Raw genomic sequence first — 15,569 nt, 5'->3', positions numbered from 1 at the left:
GTACTAAGACCTCTCCCTTACGGTATAGATTCTTTTTAGAAGTCTCCCAGGAATATGGATGGAAGTAAATTGACCATTTTTCAAGAAACGAAAACTACTGCCAACAAGACCCATACAACTGGAGTGTGACTAACTCGGGGTGGAGAGGGTGGGTTTTTTCACTCCAGGAGTTGACAGACATCTCTCAGGGCTCTTTGGTAAAAAATATCTTTCATCATCTGTAAAAAGTTAAAACAAATTGACCATCAGTAGACCTAATGCAAGACATAGCTTTTGACTCCCTGAATACTGCCTCGCTCTCTTTTCTGTAAACCCTAAGCGCTGTTAGTATAAAGAGACTGGGCCTCTGAGGTAATTATCTGGTCTCAGCAAGTACCCGGCAGGGCCCGGAATTGGGAATGTAGACCCTCAGGGACTGGAATAAACAGGCCATTTCTTGCTTCTTCCAAAGATGACTTTTAGCAAGTGGCTTCCCCTGTGGCCTGCTATCATGTTCCTATAAAGCTACTCCTTTGTCACCTGTGAGTTTAAATTTAGCTGATGTTTTTCCTTACACTTGGGGAAGTGTTAACTTCGTGCTCTTTGGGGTGAGGGAAGGACTACAAAAGCCTTCATTTTTTTTGCACAGTGACTTGGGAAATTCATGCTTCTGTAAGTATTTCTGATTTTGAAAAAAAAAGGAGAGAAAATGACTTGTTTACAGGAACAGCGCTGGATTCTTCTGCCAGAGGAAAAAAATAGTAGACTGGTGATTCTAAAACTATGGGCTGTAGACCAACAGACTGTGACATTATTGCAAAAAGTCCAGAAAGCCATGAATAGATAGACATACCTTCTGTAACCTAAGTGTCTCCCATATATGTGATAGTATTTTTCAAGTGCATGTAGATACTATTGTAATTAAATTTATAAATAGATACTATTATGATCAAATTATAAATAGATGCTATTGTGATTAAATTATAAATTCATTTATAAGCACTACTGAATTCATAGTAGCTTTCTATTTAGTAACATGTATTTTTTCAATCAATGGATACTAATAGTGTAACTGTTACCATATTGGGGGTATGTGAGATAAAATTTTCAATCTTAAAAAAGAGTTTCTCCCACCAGAAAGGATTGGGAACCAGCACAATCTAGCACCTCATCCTTCTGGATGATTTGCCCATTTTATTCTGCCCTATTCCCAGGAACCCATTCTATTGTCAAGTCTAGTTAACATGTCAACGAGCATTTATTAAGCACCTCTTGTGGGCAAGGCACTGAAAAACTTTCATGGAGTATATCTTTGAGACGGTCCCGAGTTGGACAAAAATGATGTCCATTGGTACCTGGGGTCTTTGAGACCTTAGGGGGCCACGGGCTCAGTGATAGTAGCTCATTAACTGAGGTCCCAGGGCCATAGTCCAAACGGAAGAGGTGCCATTGTGCCATACCTGATGCTGTCTTCTTGGTGACTGTTCCTTTTAAGGCTCTGGGCTCAGATTGTTCAGTCGGACACCGATGACCTGCTTGACTAAGAATCTTTGCTGTCCTGAATCATTTTCCAGAGAGAGTGGTTCTTTGTTAATATGAAGGAGGAGGGGGAGAACAGACTATGGAGCTAGTAAAGGAACAGATGAATTCTCTGTTGAGATGGAGGGAGCCGGCAGGGTGATTGTCTGGGGCTTTTACTTGGTTTCCACTAGCCTGAAGCTTGAGTTCTCTGTTTATTATTTCTTATTTATGCTGCAAACCAGCCGGCCTCCATGGGATATGAGTCCTATTTGTCCTCACAACAGTTGCCAAAGTAAACAAAATAATGGAGGAAAGGATGGATTAAAGTGGGCAGTATCTTCAATCTGGTACCTTTGAGGCCCTTGATAAAGGGGGCTGAATGATGCATCCCGAGGCAAACCTTTATGTCTGCAGGTGATGTAGGGGAGGCTCTTGGGTGTGGGTGGGAAGTAAATATCCTAAGGACAGCAGGGAGAGCTATGTGCCAGGGAAAGGAGGACAGTGGGAGCCAGAGAGCCTAAGCAGAACCATTTGTTATCTGTAATTACATTTAGCTAATTTCATTCTGTGGCACAGAGCCAAGGAATCAGGGTTCTCAAAAAATGTTATTATCTCATCCCCTTTTGTGAAAATGTCATCATGGTTCAAATGGAACTGGAAGAAAGGACATTTTTGAGATGTTCTTGGTCCCATAAATGGATTTTGTTCTGTTCCTTCAGCAATAAAGTCGTTCTCATGTCAGGGCCTTTAGGAGCTGATTTAGATGAAATGTTACATTTGTACAATGATTCGACGGACAGACTAGAAAGTGCTTTCTCTGGACAAATACAAGAACTGAAAGTGAGCAGCTAAGTGAGAGATCAGACAGACCTGAGCCCTCAGGGAGCCTTGGCAATTTCTGTTCACAAACTAGTTATGACCATTGCTTTTTATATGTTTGCTCCTCTGGGGTGAACAAGTTAGAAAAATGGAGACATAAACCCAGGACGGGATCTTGGTTTTAGGAACCAGATACAGCTTTGAGATCGATCACAAAGAATTTGTCTGTCTGAAAACTTTTGTCAGCTGTCATTTTGTCTCAGAAAGAAAGACCTACCCACCATTTAGACCTATTACATATGTTAATACTGATTACTCTGATCTGAAATTGGTCAAAATCAGTCATTTTTGGGAAAGATATTCTGAGGTAACTACAAGACACCAAGCAGTTGAGTTGAAACAGGGAGCCTACTCTCTCTATTTTTAAATTGCTTCTTCATTTTCCCTTTCTCACCAGGAATTTCAATTGTTTGGCCTTCCCTTCAGGAGCACAGGGTACAATTAACCACTAAACATTTATCAAGTGCCTGATAGGTTAGGCATAGAAAGTACAAAGAAAAAAATGATTCAGGAGCCTGTCTTCAAGGAGCTTATATTCTAGCTATCCTGCCATGGTTTCCACTTCACAAATATCTCACCCCATCCAAAAGCAACTTTGTGACTAACTTAAGTCCTTCTTTGAGAGAACCATCACTCTAGTCTTTCAGCTTTTCTTCAATTCTTTAGCTATGGTCTAGAAAGAATTTATTTGATTGTCCCCTGTAGAGCATCAATTAGTTCCAATAGACCACCAGAAAGGATGAGGCTGTCTTAGGCCATAAAATTTCTAAAGGTGACACTGCATTACATTTATAGAAACTAAGGAAGTTCAACAACAACAAAACCCACCTGGCATTTTAATTGGTTGACTGCCACAAGCTCCAAAAATCTGGCCCTGTAGAATTGTTTACTACAAGTCTGGTCTTAGACTGTGGGAATATAGTAGATCTATGAGAGCTTAGCCAGATCTACTTTTTCTGTTTTCCTTTAAATTCTAGCTACCATTCTATACCCACTGTGGAGCATCAGACACTTTCTCCCAGGTCCTACCTTCTTCCTTTAGGGGAGGAGCAAATGTCACCGATAGGCCATCTGAGCTGGGGCCTCTTGTGAGAGTCTCACTCGGTAAGATACCTAGGATCAGGGAATCAGGCTGCTTCATTGTTAGCAAACTTCTCTTTATCCTGGGTTTCATCCACATTGTAGCCTTCTGAAGATGCCATCTTTCTTGTTACCCTCTCTATAACTAGATTTCCTTTTCTCCCATCCCTTGACATACATTATGTTCTGCTGCAGCCCATTTCATTTTTACATAATTCTGATCATTAGGAAAATTTTCTCTTGTTAAGCCAAAATCTGACTCTCTTGATCTTCCTACTATTTCTAGTTCTAAGGGAAAAAGTCCAATATCCTTTCCATGTGGCATTCTTACAGATACTCAAAAGCAACTATCACATCTCCTTTCCCCCTCCCCCTTCTTTATGTCTTCTATTCTCCAGACTAAACAGTCCCAGTTCCTCTGACAGACCCATTAATTACTGCTCTTTTTACCTGGTTATTCCACTAATTCTGAATCTATCCAATTGTACCAACATCTAGAGCCTATCTTTCTCTCATCTATATTAGCACAAAAGGCTTTGTCAGACGCTTAGTTAAAATCTAGGCAGGGATAGCCACAGCATTTTCTTGTTCTATTAGCCTGATAATCTTAGAAAAATAAAATGAATTTAATGATTATTGGCCCGTTATTGATGGAGACATACTATTAATGATGATTGCTTCTTTTTTTTTTTTTTTGATGTTCACAAAGCATTCTTTTAATCATATGTTCAGAAATTCTTCTAGGACTCAGTCAAAGCTTATGGTGTGATCACTCTCTGTATTTAACAGATGTTTTGTGAACACTTAGTATGCACAAGGCTCAATGGGGAAAACAAAGACATAGTCCCTGCCTTAGAAAGTTTATAATCTAGAAGGGGAGAAAATGCCTATAAAGAAATACCTAAAATATAAGGCAATATATAAGGAATCTCTGTCTGGGAATGGGATGTCTCATTTGCATACCATTACATAGTTAAATAGGGCTCTTATTTGCTTTATTTCATTTGATTCTCACAACAAACCCATAAAATGGGTAGAACAGATATTATAGTTCCTGTTTTATAAGGCTCAGAAGGGTTAATTGACTTGTCTAAAGGCTCATGGTAGATATAGATTTTCTGTTTCTAGGATGCTAATTTTCCTTCCAGGATGCTATACTGCCTGTCCAAGCCACTTGGAGTTATGGGAATTAAAGAAGGGGAGATAGGGAAGACATCATGGAAGAAATGCTGTACTGGTGGGATTTTGATGAGTACAGATGGATGGAATGGGAATGGAGGGGAGATGGGAACAAAGTAGAACATCCCATTTGGAAGTGCACATGGCAGAGACTTTGAGACAAAATAGGTTCCTGGGTTCTGAGAGGAGTCCATCAGTTTGGTTATTCTCAGAACTTTATTTGACTCAGCTTCTCCAGCCTGAACTGGGGCTTCTCTGATGATCTCCAGGTTTGGAGCTATGTAGCAGTTATTATTCAGGTTCAGGTGAGAAGCTGGAAAACTAATGTTTTATAATGAATGTATAGGTCAGGAATGTATGGAGCAGCAATATTCTATGACTTTGGGGATGCAGAGGGGAGAATGGGGTGGGTATAAGGGGAAGAAATAAATTTATTAGGATCTAACTTATCCTGATGGTATATGAACTATGATTTCAAAGAGTGCTTGTTTAGACTTTGTTTTTTATTATTATTACTTCTACTACTTAGGGCTATATTTGGACACACTGCTTACAAATTTCATTATTACATAAACTACATAAAGAAATTACATATCAATTTGTTTACATACACATAATTTATTTACATACACATATGTACACATGCATACACATACACCCAAAAGAATATCCAAAAGTCTTTTTGGAGCTATAAAAATAGTTTAAAGGCTTATAGGCTTAAAATTACATAAAGATTTTTTGGGAACTCTTGTGTAAGCTTATATACATATATATATATATATATATATATATATATATATATATGTGTGTGTGTGTGTGTGTGTGTGTGTGTGTGTGTGTGTGTGTGTGTGTGTATGTCTGTGTGTGCATGCACATGCATATTAAAGTTTTTATAACTTAAAACATCACTAAGACTTTTGGAATACTCAGTGTGCATGAATATATGTATGTGTATATATATGTATAATATACATGTGTATATACGCATGTATACAATATAGAGCAATGTGTGCATTTATATACATACATACATATACATAGACACGTAGTGTGTCTATGTATGTATTTATATACACAAAGTTTATTAGAGATTAAAATGGCATTAATGTTTATGGAATGCATTATATCTGTACCTGTAATGTGTGAATATATATATATATATATATATATATATATATATATGAACATATATATATATGAAATGCACATTCATAATGTGTATGTGTACATGCACATATATTAAACCTTATTAAAGCTACCAAAACCTTAAAACTTTACTAAGATTTTTGAGACATTTTGTATACGTGTGTGTATGGGTAATTTCTAAGAAGCATTCTGTAGATAATAATTACTTGCAACTCAAGCTCAAGGTAAAAAGGGTATAAAGTTGAGTGGTTGCAAAGGATATACAGAAGAAGAAATTTCCATGCCCTGTGGGGGCAGGGCCCACAGGCCTCTTAGAACTGATTGGATTCAGAAGCAGGAGGAATACAAAGGGATGTTGAGTTTTTCATTTTCTATGTCTGGGAGAATGCTGTAGCCATATACAACAACAGGAGATGCAGGCAGGAAGAGCATCTTTAGGGAGAAAGATGAGCTCAGCTTTGGGTAGGAGTTTGAAGAGCTGATGGGTTATCCAGATGAAGAATTTTGGCAGGCAGTTGAAAAATACAGAAATTAGGAAAACAGTTGGGATGATAAAAGTGGGCTTGGGGGGACTGACATTGATAGCTGAAGGAGCAGGAGCTGATATGATCATAGAGTCTGTGTATAGAGAGAGAGGAGGGCTGTGGCGGGTGGCAGCTGGGCCATCTCTTCCATTTAGGAAAGAATGAGATGAAGAGTGGATGGAGAAGGAGGTGGGGAAGGTCAAAAAGGTACCAGAAGAACTAGGAAAACGCACAAAAGCCAAGGAAAGAGTATCATGGAGGAAGAAGGTGACTTAATAAATATAGAAAGGTCAGGAGATGAAGATTGAGAAAAGGTCACTGGATTTGTTCATTAGGAATTGACCTTTTAAGCAGAAGTTTGTCAAAGATGGGGAAGAAATTGGATTTCAGGACAGTAAGAACGAATTGTGATGGGAATATATAGATTGTAGAAACTACATAGAGGGAGGGAAATGTTCGCATTCCCTTAGTAAAGAGAATAGACAAATGGGGGGAGGGAGAGAAAGATAGTCAAGGTCAGAGAGAGATAAGAGTCAGAGACAAAGACAGATACTGAGAAGAGAAACAGAGAGACATGCAGAGAGAGAGAGAAACAGAGACAGAAACAGAGAGAGAGAGAGAGGGGAAGAGAAAGAGAAAGAGAGGGAGATCTAAGTATGTTTGTAGACAGAGGGATATAAGATCCTGAGAGCAGAAAAAAAATAACAGGAAAGTCTAAGGGATAAATGAAGGATACAAGTGCTAGAGGGGTGGAGGGACAGGATTAAGAGCACAGGTAGAAGAAAAGAAATTTAGAAACAAGAATCAGAGATTTAGAACAGGAGTACACACACAATCACACAATATGCATGTACATGCACACACAGAAATCACACACTGTACACAATACATATAAATACAATTATACAAACAATTACATAACACACATACATATAACCACATATACACACAATCATACAATATACACATATAATAATACACACACATATATACATATACAGTCACACAATCACACACATATACACATAGATACACACAGAGTCACATTCACAGACACACATCTATCACACTGACCTCGAGAATTCTCTCTACCAAAGTAGATCAGAACCCACTCTATAATTTACATTCTCAGACAGCTTTCTGGAACAAAGATGGGATTTTAAAAATGAATTGATTAAAATTTTAATTTATGGAATAAAACAAGCATTTCCCTAACATAGCATTTGACTCTGAGGACAACCCTTTATTCAATCCCCCATTCTGTTTTTCCTTAAGTAAATCTCAATCACCACCATGTGGGATATTCCCGGGAGTGGAAATGCCCTTCATGGTGGCCCCAGGGGCTTAGGCTCAGGATGGAGCCGAAGGGACAGCCCAGTGTCTGATTGGCTGCCCAATGACACTCCAATCCAATTTCGGTTTTTCTAAAACATTAACCTGCAAAAGGTCACCCACTCCAAGTAGGAAACCAGCTGAAGCACAAACTGAGAAGCTAATGATAAAATTTAAATTGTGAATTGAATGACTCATCTAGTGATTACATTTAAAAAAACCCAACCCAGTGGATCTTATTATGTAATTTGTTCAAAGGCACTGATACCCCAAACTGTTACAAACTCCCTCCCACAGATAGTTTCAATCTCATGTATTTCCTCTTTATTGCTTCAGTAAAATTGGTACGCGCCTTTCTTTCTTCTATTCTTTCTCCTTTTCTTTCAACATTTCCCAATGTAGCTTGAATAAGAAATGGTATCAAGAAATAGGCTATTGAGTATCTGAGGGAAAACAAACGTTGTATCAGTTCCCCCCAGATGGGAAATGGGTACTTTTTCCTCCTTCTGGCTGGTATTATCTATGCTGTGAAGAGGAGCCTTGGGTCAGAGATTTTGCCTGACCCTGAAAGGTCAACTAAGCCATTCTCTGGTACTTGGGGCAGGACTATAAGTAAACTGTGTGAACCAGTTTGTTCCCCTTGGTTCTGTTCTCTGGAGAAATGGAGGACAGTCATAATTCCCTGGTGCTCTTGTTGTAGATGGTTCAGCTGAAGGACCTGGGGTTGTTTAGTCTGGAGAAGAGAAGAATTGGGGAGGGTAAAACTGTCTCCAAATGTTTGAATCTTTAAGTGGAAGAGGGTTTAGATTTGTTCTCTTTGGTTCTGGACAACGGGTGGAAGTTTCAGGCTTGACATAAGCAAAGCTTCCTTGGAGGTAATGGGTTCTTTCCCTCCCTAGAAGTTTCAGACAAAGGCTGGAGACCAGATATGTTAGGGATGCAATTCTTGTTCAGATAAGGGATGGAATGGTGTCTGAGGTCCTTTCCAACCTGGAGATCATAGGGTCATTTATTCAGAGCTGGAAGGAACCCTAGGGGCTTTCAGTATCTTTCCTCTGCAGATGAGAAAACTAAAGCCCCTGGCTTGTAAATAGACTTTCACAAAATTATATAGGTAGTAAATATCATCAGGATGTGAACGCAGGGTCTCTGAGTCCATAGCTGGGGCTCTTTCCATGAATCTGGCTGAGGAGAAGCTTAGTTTCAAGGCTGCTCTCCCTTTGTCTACTTCCTGGGCAAATCCCTTAACTTGTGTTTGCCTTATTCCGCTTGGAGAAGGAAATAGCAAAACATTCCAGCATTTTTGCCAAGAAAACCCATGGACAGCTTGGTCCAGGGCGTCTTGAAGAGCTGCAAGTGCCAGAACTGCACCATTTGGAGACTCGCTTCTCTTTCTGGCTCAGTTTAATGACCATGTGGACACAGTTGATTAAATTTTCCTGAAGGATAAAAATCTCATTCACTATAACCTAGAATAGAGCATGAAGATTTCATGAGCGCAAACTATATTTGAAGTCGGGGAAAGAGAGGAAGAAGAGGACTGTGACTTCTGCTGAGGAGACCTTATTTCTTCTCTAATTCCTTTGAAAGAAAACAAGCCATCCAAGAGGACCCCTTTCTTGCTTCTGGGCCAGCCCTAAGGGAGAAGTCCTCCCTCTCCTCCAACCTCATGCCATTCTAGCCAGGAAGTCCAGCCCACAGAAACCAAATCGGAGTAAATATTCACTGACTGGGACATTGTGGTAAGGCTTAGGGAAGGGGGGGATCTCAGGGCTTTCACCTGTCCTGGGGAGAGCTGCCCAGATGCCAACCAGAGGCTGATGTAACAGGCAACCTCCCCTCCCTCCAGAATCTAGATCAAAGGCTGCAACCTCTTTAAGGGACACCCCCTTGGGGAAAGAGAGTATGTCAAGGAGGGAGTGCCATGTAGGGAGTAATTGGCTGGGCTCATGGAAATCCACTCACCATGAGCCAGTTCCCTGTTGATGGACAGGGGCTCTAATGGACAAGCACTTTGCCCTTGGGGATATGGACAGACAACAGGCAAGGGAACCTTTGTGTTGCATCCATTAGCATTAGGGCAGCAAAACAGGGCACAGAATGGAAAAGGAAAAAAAGGAAAGGAAATCCTAGATTTTTCTGACTTGTTTTTTTTTTTTTTTTAATGGGCGATTTTCTTTGGAAAGCAAGTCAAGATATACATCAATATCTAATCAGTTCCCCTAGATTTACAAAAATTTGATAGTTGCATGGCATTAATCATTTTGCATTAGAGGTAATTACAGATAATCCACCGATGCGTTTTAGAGTATTGGCTGAATTTGTGGCACATGCATAGCTCAACGCAGCGAGAACCGGAAAAAGGCAAAAACCAGGGGATGAGACTTCATTTGTATTCTTGCAGGCAGCACCTTATTTTATGGTATGAATAAATATCTAAAGTTGGCATGGGATTTGTGTCTTTCTCTTGCTGATGTCCAAAGTTTGGTGTTTGGTCTTATTTATAAGCCAAAGTTACAGCCAGCTCCTGGAGCAGAAGATCTAAACTTTTCAGAGTTTGGAGGGTTCTGGTCAGATTTCTCATTTTGTAGACAGTGTAGACTTATCCCCACACAGATCTCCTGGCAAGGGGAGCGTAGTAGGGCTTCAGCAGAGTCCAAATGTGTTTGATAAAATTGTGATAGAGCAGAACTGCCTGCAAGGGACGACGGAGCAAAAGAACTAGGGCAGAAACAAGTAATTACTGTTGGCCCCTCCAGGCCTCTAACGAATGAGCTCTCCTTTGGAGCAGGGACCATTTCACTTTTGTCTTTGTACTTCCAGCACCTAGCACGGCGCCTCGTTTTGTATGGTGGGGTCTTAATGCATGTTTGCTGAAACAGTGGCTGGCTTTGTGCTGCAGGGCCATCCCCTTAGAAGGTCAGCTCTGCAGTTTTCACTACTGCACTCAACAACCTGCAAAGATTGGGCCAGTCATTGAACCCGAGTTCAATTTTCTTATTGTAAAACGAAGGAGTTGTATTTAAGACTTCTATAAAGGGTGTTTAAACCTATAATTCTTTGTATCAGAGAGCAAAGAATCTTCAAATGCTCTTGTGGACTCCATCCCTCAGCTTCCCTAAGCCCTAAGCTGGCCATGGGTTGGGAGACACAAAAGGCTTCCCTATCTTAAAAACTTTTTCTGCTTGATTCCTTTATTGCCTGAGAAATTTTTACATGATCCCTGGTATGTAGGTATATAAAATAGTATGCAAATCAAACATTTTCTGATATTAAATCATAAAGAAATTTATTGTAAAACAATTCTTTGGTATACATGTGATCTTACAATCTGTTAAAGCCAAAAGCAAATTTGCATACTAATAAGATGGATGGCTTATTTATTTTTACATGAAGAATTAAATCCTGGAGAAATATTTGAAACTTTTTTCTCAACCTTCCCACACATTCAGTTGTGCTCCCGCATATGGGGTCGAACCCCACAGTTTAAGAAGATTTGCCCTAGAGAGAGAGAAAAACTGTTTTTGTCCCTTTGGTTTTATTTACTAATATCCTTAGTAAAAATATAGAAAAGTGACAGTTTAGGACAATGGTCCAATTAAGGTGGGGAAAAGGAGAAATAAAAAATCAGGGATTTTACTTGGGTGCTGAAATTGAGAGAAGTACTTCATGCTCCAAAGGGACATCAAACATAATTTAGCTAATGGCATCATCCTTAAGGAAACCAGGAAGGCCAGAGTTTAAATCTGGCCTAGGATACTAGTTCTGTAATCCTGGGCAAGTCACTCAAGCCCAATTGCCTCACTTTACTCATCTGTCAAATGAGCTGGAGAGGGAAATGGCAAGCCATCCCAGCGTCTTTGCCAAGAAAGCCCCATGGTTCAGGGGTCATTGAAGAGAGGGACATACTTGAACAATAATAACAAATCATATTTAAAAATAGCCAGCCTACCAAAGACTCCTTCCATTCACCAAATCACTGGTTTAATAAAAATGAGACTCCTTTGTCCCTAACTTTTGCTTTGAATATTCTTAAGTCTGAATTCTCTATTCTAAGAGCTCATTTAAAAAATCCCTTCCACTGTATGCACAAATCACACAGTAAAGCTTTTGGGTGGCCCCATATGTGTCATCTGCGAGGACAGGTGGGAAAGCCATCCCAGGTGGGATAAATCTTCTCGGGATGGCCCGGTCCCAGCCTCTGCTGGGAGACAAATAACCCATTCCTCCTGATTCGCAGCATCCGAGACCTATGAAAGGGAGAACTCAGCATCTGCCTAAACCGCCTTGGCAGAGGTGGGTTACCATAGCAACCCAGGGGGTGGGGTTAAACAAGTCTGGAGTTTAGGGAGGGGCAGATGGGGGACCAGGGCCTGCTGTCCAAGGGGAGGGAGCTGCCCTCTCAGCTGAGGTCCGCCCTTGCACCTCCAGTAACTCCTTGTCCCTCTCCCAGCCTGATCACCTCCCCTTGGTCTCCATCCAAGTCTTTCTAATCCCAGAGTTGAGAAAGACATACTGACATCATGATTTTCTCCCCCAGTGAAGGGGAAGAGAGAAAGGCTCATTTCCCTGGGGGACAGGTTCCTTCCCCCATGTTCCTTTCCCATGTCTGGTCCCTTGGTCTCTTGCCAGGCTTCTCACGCTGAACCCTTCCCCAGGTGTCCTCATTTTTGGATACAGCTGGTTTCCTCTAAACTGGCTGGGGGTGCTAATGAGGGAAGTACTTAAAAGCAGAAGCAGAGGAGGGCGTTAGGGCCGATGGATACAGCACTGGACCTGGCGTCAGGAAGGCCCATGTGCCAAATTGACCTCAGTCACTTATTCTAACTTCATGATCCTCAAAAGTCACTTAAACCTGCTTGCCTCAATTTCCTCATCTGTAAAATGAGAATAAAATCATCTACTTCCCAGTGTCCTTTTGTAAAATAAAACATAAAATAACAAAGCGAAATGATAAATGATAAAATGAAACGATTATTTGAAAAGCATTTTGTGGACTTTACAGAACTATATAAATGTTGGCTATTATTAATATCATTTAACTTGTTCAAAGCCACATAGGAAGTTAGTAGAATTAAGATTTGAACTTTGGCATCCTAGACGTCAGGTTCTATGCTTTTTCTATCATACCATGAGCTTCTCAGGTCAGCCCACAAAAACAAATTTTACTCATAATATGAATGAAATGATAATAATCTGGGGGTCATGGCCTCTTACTGGGTTTCTGGGTACCTCGGAGTCTTGAGTCCTTACAAACCCTAAAAAAGGGTAGGAAGGAAGGGTGCTGATTGGGGAAGCAGTTCCCATGGCAACGGGGAGGGAAGATTCTGGCAGCAGCAGCAGCCGCCGCCAGTGGGGAGGGAAGAGGCAAGGAGGACAGACAGCTTTTGTATGTAGCTCTGGTAATGGGGGGAAGGAACCAAGCCAGGGCTTTTGTAGTAAGAGGGGAGGAGGGTCCTGCTGTACAAGGGAGGGAAATCACCAGCTGTCGTGCCCATAGCATTTGGAAGTCAAGTGATGATGAGCCTGAGACTTCCTGCCGTTGGAAAGAGACTATTTATCATTAATCTATTTTTGTATTTGATATTTTCCTGTCACAGCAAGCTCTGAATCAGACAAAGAAGGCAAAACTTTGATCACAAAATACACTGAGATTTAGTTGTCAGTTTCTTGCTAAAGTTGGGTTTTGAAGCCGAGTTGGAGCAGGGTGTGAGCCTTGAGAAGGCTGGGTCATCAGGGTCCCGGGGGCGGGGGCGGGGGCGGGGGGGGGGCGGCAAGCAGAGAAGACTTCTGGGAGAGTCCGTCACCCGACGCAAGCTCGCCCTTGGGTGTCTGGCAAATTAGGTTGGGAGATGTGCTCGCCACAGGCCACAAGGCTCTCCATCGGTTATTGGATGGTGAAGTTTTTATATTGAAGGAAGTTTGTTTTAATGAGGGGGGGATGAGAGAAAAGTTTAAAGTCTTACAATTCTTACTTCCTTGGGAGAATGACTATGAAGAAGGCATTTTAAGAGCCTATATTGGAGGATTCTTCACTTTTAAACATTCATTGGGACAATTTGGAATTATCCTATGAGGGTTGGAAATAATAAAAAACAAATGAAAAAAGTTGAGATTTCTTTGCATATGGAATTTAAAAATCACCAGAGTCAAGAAATTATATAATGATTATAATAATAATATACTGCTTCTGGCATAGGACAATCTGTGCTTTTCCCCTGGCTGACTCCTCCTTAGCCTCTGCCCCCTGGCTCCCTTTAATACTGGGCTTAAATCCCACCTTCTGTGGGAGGCTTTACTCTCCCCTTCTCTCCACAGTTTATCCGGCATGTATCCATTGCAGTTCGCATGGTTAGAATGTGAAGCCCTCGGAGACAGGGATGCGCCTTTACCTTTCTTTGTATTTCTCGTGCTTAGGACCATGTCTGACTCAAAAGCAGTTAATACTTGTTGAGTCTGCAAGCTGTTGTACATTAAAGGCGGAGGGCTGGGGTGTCGCTGGAAAGCAGTGAACACGTTGGCTGACATGAAAGAAAGTACTACAGGTAACTAACTCCATGAGTCTGGCCATAGTAGACCAATGATCAGTTCTATACTTCTGCTTACTTAGCAGCTACCCTGGCTCTGCTCACGTGCTTATGAATTGCTGCTTTGAACCCTGACCATGACGAAAGGGTTAAGGCTCCTGCTTGCATTTCCAAGTCTACTAGTTAAATCTTCTTTTTTGTTTCTTCTTCTTTTTTGAGTTCTTTTGCATCTAATTTGTTTATAATACTAGCTTTTTATTTTTCAAAATAGATGCCAAGAGAGTTTTCAACATTCACCCTTGCAAAACCTTGCATTCCAAATTCTCCCTCTCTCCCCATTTTCTCCCTTTTGTAGACAAGCAAGTAATCCAATATAGGTTAAACATGTGCAATTCTTCTAAATGTATTTCCACTTTTGTCATGCTGCATAAGAAAAAATCACCAAAAAGGGGAAAAATGAGAGGAAGAAAAAAGCAAGCAAACAACAATAACAAAGGTGAAAATACTATGCTTTTATCCACATTCGGTGCCATAGTTCTCTCTCTGGATAAAGATGGCTCTTTCCATCACAAGTCTATTGGAGTCCTTTGATCCAGCAATACCACTACTATGTCTGTATTTCAAAGAGATCATTAAAGTGGGAACAGGACATGCATGTACAAATATACTTATAGCAGCTCTTTTTATGGTGATGAAATATTGGAAATTGAGGGGATGTCCATCAATTAGGAAATGGATGAATAAGCTGTGGTATATGAATATAATGGGATACTATTGTACAATAAAAATGAACAAGCAGATTTCAGAAAAACCTGGAAAGACTTATATGAACTAATGCAAAGTGAAATGAGCAGAACCAAGAAAACACTGTACACAGTATCAACATTTTGTGCTCATCAACTATGAAATGACTGCTCTTTTCAGCAACACAACGATCTAAGACAAGCACAATGGACTGACCAAGGAAAATGCTATACATATTCAGATAAAGGACTAATGGATTTCAAATGAAGATCAAAGCATATTTTAAAATTTACTTTATTCTTTCTTGTTTTTTCCCTTTTGATTTTGATTTTGAAAAAAATGTTTTTTTCTTTCACAACTGTGACTAACATGGAAATATGTTTTACTTGATAGCACATACACAAACATCTCAAACTGCTTACCATCTTTGGAAAGGGGAGGGAAAGAAAAAAATTTGAAACTCAAAATTTTTATAAAATTTATTTTCAAAAGATGTGCAAAGAGAGTTTTCAACATTCACCCTTACAAAATTGTTTTCCAAATTTTTCTCCTTCCCTTGGCCACTTCTCCCTCTCCTTGGTAGGAAGTAATCCAATATAGATTAAACATATTCAGTTCATCTAAACATATTTCCGTATTTGTCATTCTGTGCAAGAAA

Source organism: Sminthopsis crassicaudata, chromosome 5, assembly GCF_048593235.1.
Source record: "Sminthopsis crassicaudata isolate SCR6 chromosome 5, ASM4859323v1, whole genome shotgun sequence".
Classification (NCBI taxonomy): domain Eukaryota; kingdom Metazoa; phylum Chordata; class Mammalia; order Dasyuromorphia; family Dasyuridae; genus Sminthopsis; species Sminthopsis crassicaudata.
The sequence above is the reverse complement of the archived record's forward strand: the minus strand, read 5'-3'. Positions refer to the sequence as shown.